Below are 6,561 nucleotides of genomic sequence, written 5' to 3'. Positions count from 1 at the left end.
CCCAGGCAAGGGACCAGGAAAGAGGCAGCCTATCAAGATGGAAAACTTTCACAAGATAACCTCCTCCCTGCCCCAGGCAAACGCTGCAGAAATAATGACGATACCACCCTCACACCATGTCAACAAAGGCCAGGTTGGGAGCCTAGATTCCCACTCTCTCTGGACCATAAGGAGGTGACCCACACACTCCATCCCCTACCCCACCAGGGTGGTGTCAGTGGACACCACATGGGGAGGCTGGACTTGCACTCCCACTCAGCACTAATAAAATGCCCCTCCCTCTGCCAGCTGTGGTGGCATCAGAGAGCCCTAGAGGAAAGTCAAGAATGTCACAGTAATGATCACTATAATGAGATCATCCCTGCCATGGTATCAGGGGAGGCCTCATGAGGAATGGTCTTCTTCTTCACAACCAGCTCATACTGATGGAACTCCCAACACCCCCACCCAGAGCAGTGAGGAGACACCCCCACTGTCAATGGAGACTGAGTGGAAAATCTGGGCTTCTCGCCAACCTCAAGGTAATGAAGCAGCAGCCTCTCCCAGCCCCATCCCCAGCAATGTCAGAGGAAGCTCACTAAAATCAAAGGTTTAAATAAGATCTTGAATCTCATGACCTAATAATTAAGTGTTTGGGTTTCTATCTAAAATCACACATTATGCCAAGGAAAAGGAAGATCTTAAATTGAATGATAAAAGAAAATCATTGCATGCCTACACTGAGATGACACAGATGTTAGAATTATCTAACAAAAATTTGAAAGCAGCCAACATAAAATTACTTCAATGAGCAGATACAAACATGCTTGAAACCAATGAACAGCATAGTCTTAGCAAAGAAATAGAAAGTTCCCATAAAAAATAGAAGAAAAAACTAAATAAAAATTTTAGAACTGAAAAAATAAAACCAAAATAAAAACTCAATGGATGGTCTCAACAGCAGAATGGAAGGGACAGAGGAAAGAATCAGTGAAGAGGAGGTCAAAATAGTAGAATGTACCCAATCTGAACAGCCGAATCTGAATAACGTAGAAAACAGACTGAAAAAAAATAGAAAACAGATTCTCAGAGACCTGTGGGACTGTAACAAAATGTCTAACATTTGTGTCAACAGAGTTTCAGAAAGAGAGGAGAAAGTGGACGTGCCTGAAAAGTGCCCAAGGAATGATGGCTGAAAACTTTGCAGATTTAACAAAAGACAAGCCTTCGGATTAAAGAAGCAAAATGAACCCCAAATAGGAGAAACCCAAAGGAATCAAACCATAATTAAACACATCATCATTAAACTTCCAAAACCTAAGATAAAGCAAAATAAATTTCTGAAAAAATCCAAAGAAAAACAATGCCTCATTTATAAGCAGAAAACAATTCAAGTGACAGATCTCTCATCAGTAGCCATGAAGGCCAGAGGAATGGCACAATGATTCAAGTGCTGAAAGAAGATGATTGTTAGACTAAAAACCCACATCCAGTGAAAACATTCTTGAGAAATAAAAAAAAAAAATTCAAAAGATCCTCAAATTAAGGAAAACCAAGAGGATTTGTCATCAACAGACCTACCCTAAAAGAATGGCTGCAAGTTCTCTAAATGGAAAAGAAAGAATAAAAGAAGAAATCTTGGTAGATCAGGGAGGAAGAAAAAACACAGTAAGTGAGAATATGGGTAAACACAATTTAAACACAATAGACTTTCCTTCCCCTCTTAAGTCTTCTATGTTCTTTCTAATTTCCTTCTAAGAAGGAAAAACAGAGAACAAACAGAAACCAAAAAATAAAACATACTTAACTCCTAATATATCAATACATATACTAACCACAAATAGTCTAAACATAACATAACTATATGTTGTTTACAAGGAACTTATTTCAAACATAATGATATAGCTAGATGGAAGTTAAAAGGATGGAAGAAAATATATTATGTAAATATTAATCAAAATAATGGAGAAGTTGACTACATTAATAACTGACAAAGTAGACTAAAGAGTTTAAAAAAAAATACCAGAGACTGAGAGGGACATTATATGATAATAAAAAAATCAATCCATCAGACGACATAGTAATCCTAAATGTATATGCACCAAACAACAAAGCCACAAAATATGCGAAGCAAAAACCAACAGAACTAAAAGAAATGGACTAATTCATAATTATAGTTGAAGACTTCAACATCTGTCCTTCAACAATTGTTAGAATAAGTAGGCAGATGATCAGCAAGGACACAGAATAAATCAACAATACTACAGGTTCTAATCAACACTTATGGAATACTTCCCCTAGTAAGCAGAATGCACTTTTTTTCAGAGGTCCAGGAAAATACACCAAGATAAACCACATTCTGTGCCATTTTTAAAAATCTCAACAACCTTAAATGAATTGAAGTCATTCTCTGACCACATAGAAACAAACCAGAAATCAAAAATCAGAAAATACCCAGACATGTGGAAACTAAAAACTCTCTGAAACACCTCTGAAAATCTGTGACTCAAAGAGGAAATCTCAAGAGAAATTTTAAAAATACATTGAGGTCAATGAAAATGAAAATACAGCATATTAAAATTGTGGGAAACAGCTAAAGTAGTGTTGGAAGGGAAATGTAAACCACTAAGTGTATACATTACAAGATGAAAGTTTCAAATTGATAATTTAATTTCCCACCCCAAGAACCTAGAAAAAGAAGAACAAAATTAATGAAAGCAAGCAGAAAGAAGAAAATAACAAGAACAGAAATAAATGATGCTGAAAAGAGAAAACTAAGAAAGAGTGCCAGTTTTTTAAAAGTTAGCACTTTGAAAAGATCAATAAACTTTGCAGACCTCTAGCAAAACTGACAAAGGATTAAGTGAGAAAACCCAAAACCTCAATATCAGGAAGGAAACTGGGGATATCATTTTCCCTGCAGACACCAAAAGGATAAGAGGTCAGTGCAGGCAGAGGACAGAACCCAAAAGTGCACACACCTGGCTGGCTGGCTGGTGTACAAGCTGGAGGATGCTCAGTGTTCTAGGACACACCTGACATTTTTGTAACAATGCTTGAAATAAAGATAAGCCATCTCTATGAGCAACAGGTTCAGCTCTTGGCAGACATGCATAACCTTATTGATGAAAATTACAACAAAATTGGTGCTGAGACCAAGAAGAACTGTCACCTGAATGAGAACACTGAAAAAGTATCATTGCATTGGGCTTTTAGTGTCTTCTTACTCAACATCAAAAATAAGCTCCTGCTGGAGGGAAGCTCAGACGCTAAGATTACCTTTCCAGGTTGTTTCACCAATACTTGTTGTAGTCATCCATTAGGTAATTCAGGCAAGCTTGAGGAAAGTGATGCCCTTGAAGTAAGGCAAGCAGCACAGAAGCATCTGAAAGCTGATTAGGAATCCCCATGGAAGCAGTTCCTCCAGAAGAAATTATTTAACACAAATTCACTACGAGGCTCAGTTTGATGGTATCTGGGGTGAACGTGAAATTGATTACAATTTATTTGTGAGGAAGAATGTCACTTTGAGTCTAGATCCTAATGAGATTAAAAGCTATTGTCATATCTCAAAGGAAGAACTAGAAGAACTTCTGAAAACAGCAGCTACTTATAAAATTAAGAGAACACCATGGTTTCAAATTATTGTTGAGGCTTTTTTTGTTAAATGGTGGGATAACTTAAATCATTTGAGTCAGTTTGCTTATCACAAGAAAATACATAGATGTGAATGCAGAGATGAGTGATTACTGAAAAAAATCTCCACTTGGTAAATTTAAAATAATTGTTTTGTTTTAAATTTGGTCCCCAATGGGAACTCTCATATGATACATTGATAACTTTGCAACTTGTGTGGAAAAAATCATTAACTTATAACATTGTATTACACACCCAGGATATATGCTCTGTTTGTAAAAGACATTTGTGAGGGAGATTACTGTAAAATCAGAGAAAGCAAATAAAAATTAATTTAACCTATTCAAAAAAAAAGGATAACAAGGAAATAAAATGAACAATTCTACATACATAAATCTGACAAATTAGATGATATGAAGTAATTCCTTAGAAAACTCAAACTACTACCATACTAATTATTTCAAAGATCATTGTATTAGCCCTAAAACTATTAAGACAATTGAATTCATAATTAACAAACACCCAGAAAGGAAATCTCCAGGTCCAGGTGGTATCACTCGTTCTACCAAACATTTAAAGAAGAATTGAGGCCAACTCTGTAGAATCATTTCAGAAAATAGAAGAGGAATGAACACGTCCCAGTTCAGAACTAGACAAACACAGCCCAACCAAAGCAATAAAGCTTGGTGTCCCTCGCGAATATAGTATAAAAATCTTTAGCAAATATTAGCAAATAGAATCCTACAATATGTAAAAAGAATGATACTCAGTACCAACTGGGTTTTATTTAAAAGATGCAAGGCTGGCTCAGTATTTGAAAAAGAAACATTGCAATCCACTATAATGCAGACTAAAAAAGAAAAATCACATGATTGTACAGTCAAATGCTCTACCCCTGAGCTATACCCCTGAGAAAATCACAGTTGTGTCAAACAATGCAGAAAAAGCAGTTAACAAAATTCAATACTCATGCATGATTTTTACAAACTCTCAAAAAACTAAGAATAGAGAGAAACATCCTCTACTTGATAAAGAATGTCTACAAACATCCTGAGGCTAACATTATACTTAATATTATAAGTGAATGACTGAATGTTTTCTCCGTAAGGCTGAAAACAAAGTAAAGATGTCTACTCTAACATTCTTGTTCAACACAGTACTGGAAGTTCTGTTGAGTCAGTGCAAAAAAAGCAAGAAGAGGAAACGAAGGGCCACAGATCAGAAAAGAAACTCATGAATCAGTCTCCATTTGCAGAGGACACGTGGTCTACATACATATAAAACCACAAAGAATCTGAAGAGAAAAAACTCACAGAACTAGTAAGTGAGCTCAGCAAGGTCATGGATATAAAATAAACATAAAGAAACCGATTGTATTTCTACATACCAGCAATAAACACATGGACACGTGGCCGTTCAATGGAAAGTAAAAATGCAATATCATTAAAATTGATCACAAAAAAAAGAGAGAGCGAGATACAGTGCAAATGTAACAAAGCATACACAAGACTTGCAAGCCAGAAGTTATACAATGTTGATGAAAAAAGAGATAATTTAAATAAACAGAGAAACATATGGTGTTGATGGATTGGAATACTCAAATAGGAAGGATGCCAATTCTCCCCAAAACTGATAAAAACAGGTTTAACAATTTCTATCATAATTTCAGCAAGAGTTTTTGTAGACATAAACAAGCCTGTTCCAAAAGGTATGTGTAGAGGCAAAGGAATGAAAATAGCTATAATTTTGAGAAAGAAGAATAATGTGGGATGAATCAGTACCCAATTTCAAGACTTATATAACTACGTTAATCAAGACTGTGTAGTACTGGCAGAGGGATGAACATGTATGTCATGGGGCCAAGTAACGAGCCCAGAAGTCGGCTCATGCAAATATGTCCCACTGATTTTTAACAAAGTTGTAAGAGCAATTTAATGGTGTAAAGATCGCTTATCAGCAAACGGTGCTGGAGCAACTGGGCATCCAAAGGCAAAATAAAATAAGCCTCGACCTAAGTCTCAAACGTTATACAAAAATTAACTCAAAATGTGTCATGGACTTAAACTTGAAAAGTAAAACCATAAAACTTTTAGGAAATGCGTAGAAGAAAATAGATGTGATTCCGCTTTTGGCAAGGAGTGTTTCAATAGATATCAAAAGCACAATTAATAACAAAAAAATCGATACACTGGACTGCATCAAAATTCAAAATTTTTTTCTCTGCGAAAGATCCTATATTAAGACAAGATACAGATTAGGAGAAAATATTTGTAAGACACATATCTGACTAAGAACCTACCTAGAATATGTAAAAAAAAAAAAAACAAACAAACATAAAACCTCTCAAAACTCAACAGTAAAAAAGAAAAAAAAATCCTTTAGAAAACAGGCAAAAGAGATGAAGAGACATTTCATTGAAGAAGATACATAAATGTAAATGAGCACATAAAAAGATACTCAACATCGTTAGCCATAGAAATGCAAATTAAATAAGAACCATAGCATGAGATACCACTGCATTCCTATCACAACAGCTAAACTTTAAAAATAGTGATAACACCAAATGCTAACAAGGATGCTGAGAAATTGAATCGCTCGTACATTTCTGGTGAGAATGTAAAATGATATAGTCACTCTGGAACTCTGGAAGACAGTCTGAAAATGAAAAACTAAACATGCAATGACAATATAACTCAGCAGTTGCTCTCTCAAGCACGTATGCTAGAGAAATGAAGATTTATGCTTACACAAAAATCTGTACATGAATGTTCAATTTTGTAATAACCAAACCCTGAGACTAACCCAGGTGTCCTTCACTGAGTGGAAGCTTAAATGAGCATGATACATGCATAACAATAGAAAGAAATGAACTATTGATATACGTACATAACATATATGGATCACCAGAAGATTATTCTCAGTGAAAAAATGTCATATGCCATAGGA

The 6,561-nt window shown here is 35.5% G+C and overlaps 1 pseudogene; it reads left to right on the top strand.

Annotated features, from left to right (window-relative positions):
• The first annotated feature begins 3,031 nt into the window (after positions 1-3,031).
• LOC101029214 (isopentenyl-diphosphate Delta-isomerase 1-like) lies at positions 3,032-3,595 on the top strand (annotated as a pseudogene).
• Positions 3,596-6,561: the final 2,966 nt, after the last annotated feature.

Source organism: Saimiri boliviensis, chromosome 15 (genome assembly GCF_048565385.1).
Source record: "Saimiri boliviensis isolate mSaiBol1 chromosome 15, mSaiBol1.pri, whole genome shotgun sequence".
Taxonomy (NCBI): domain Eukaryota; kingdom Metazoa; phylum Chordata; class Mammalia; order Primates; family Cebidae; genus Saimiri; species Saimiri boliviensis.
Note: the sequence above shows the minus strand (reverse complement) of the source record. Positions and strands in the feature narration are given on the sequence as shown.